This window comes from Saccopteryx leptura, chromosome 4 (genome assembly GCF_036850995.1).
Source record: "Saccopteryx leptura isolate mSacLep1 chromosome 4, mSacLep1_pri_phased_curated, whole genome shotgun sequence".
NCBI lineage: Eukaryota > Metazoa > Chordata > Mammalia > Chiroptera > Emballonuridae > Saccopteryx > Saccopteryx leptura.
This window is the reverse complement of record NC_089506.1, coordinates 51,461,799-51,463,470: the sequence shown is the minus strand read 5'-3', so window position 1 is coordinate 51,463,470 and position 1,672 is coordinate 51,461,799. Positions and strand designations below refer to the sequence as shown.

At 44.3% G+C, this 1,672-nt stretch overlaps 1 pseudogene; it reads left to right on the top strand.

The window, feature by feature from the left end:
• Nucleotides 1–503: 503 nt before the first annotated feature.
• On the top strand, nt 504–1,048 carry LOC136404153 (DAZ-associated protein 2-like; annotated as a pseudogene).
• Nucleotides 1,049–1,672: the final 624 nt, after the last annotated feature.

Sequence of the window (1,672 nt, the reverse complement as noted above, 5' to 3'; positions counted from 1 at the left end):
GCTGGACTACAAGATCTCTAACTCTTCTATTCTAAATGCAACATCCTGTGATTTAATTAGCAACTTAGCACATCCTTAACGGGTCTCAATATTTATTTTACTTGATAATTTTGATTTTTAAATATATTTCATTGTTTATAAGTTTTTATTGGTTGGATTAATTTTAATTATGCCCTACTACAAGGATAGTCTTTTCTTTTTTCTAGATGCACAAGAAATTTCAATAATCATTCACAATTATTAAATGACGGCTGAAGCCGTCGAGGGAAGCAGTGCTGTCCAGAGGTCACCCAACACCAATCCTAGGGGAAGCTGCACTGCCTTCCTCGGCAGGTCGCAGTCAGTCGCTGCTCTGAGTCAGACACCTTCCTTCATCATCTTGGAATTACTGCTGCTCAGAGCTGGGGATGCAGGGTTGGGGTGGGGAGCAGGTTCATCATGATGGGCATCTGCAGAAGCAAATGGAGAGCTAGAGCAGGAATTTGGATAACACCAATGGAGCGATGGCAGAGACGGGGTGTCTTGCACTGGAACCACAGGCAGACAGACGGGGGCTAAACAGGTAAGGTCAAAATCCAATGCTGCCAATCTACCCTGTGCAGCCTCCTCAGAATTCACTGTACCCTCAGACCTTGCATCTTCCTCAGGCTCCACCCTATACTGATGCTCCAGTTGCCTACTCAGAGCTCTAGCATAGGAGCTTTGGGCACCCAGGGGCTGCCACAGTCCCCACCAGGTCAGCTGCATTTCCTGGCACCTCACTGTATCTTCCCGTGGCCCAATCTGTGGCTGTTGTACCTTTAGGTTCCACAGTCCCCAGAGTTTATCACCCAGTTGGTGCCCTCCATTCACCTGTTCAACAGTGCTGGGAAGGGGGATAGGGTGCAGGTGTCAGATTTGGAACTGGGGCTACTGCTGGCAACACTCCTCCTCCAGCCCCTGGATGACCACCCAAAGCTGCTCAGCGTGCTGTCATGCAGGAAGCCAGTGTCCTCCAAAGGGGAACTTCTTCATGAGTGGCACAGTTGGTGGCTACACCATCTGTTGAGGAACCAAGGCCACTTCTGAGCCAGGAAAGACATCCCATACCTTCAGCACTTCTCACAATGTAACTACTTTGGTCATATTAACCTGACATTGCAGTTTAAGACCTATGTTGGCGTGTCACTGGTGCCTAAACTTTCAGGCACTTTTCCAACTTAATAAGGAACCATGTAATGGTAGCAATACCTTCTTAAAGCAAGTTAAGGTAGTTGAGGTGCCCATTCATAAAATGAATGAATATGGGTGAAGCAGCCCTAAGGATCTTCCTTCAATTACTCTGGCATAATACTGCACTATCCTGGTTTTTGCTTTTAGTAATAAAACATTAAATTAGATTTGAAGGGAACTTTAATCTTCTTAAGAATTAAAGTTACCAAATTATGGGGGGGGGGGGGAGAAATCATGATTGATTAGATACAAACTGTGGTCTCTGTGAAATTACTCTTATCCTGTCTAGATCCATTCTCTGTATGGCTGCCAGTAGCTTCCTAAAATAGAAGTCACATCACAACACCATGCCAATCATAATTGGATATAATTAAGGTTTTGGGGTCTAAATATATAAAATTTGGAGGAGGGGTCTTAAACAAAAAGAATCCAAAAAGTAAATATAGAATTAAATATGAAA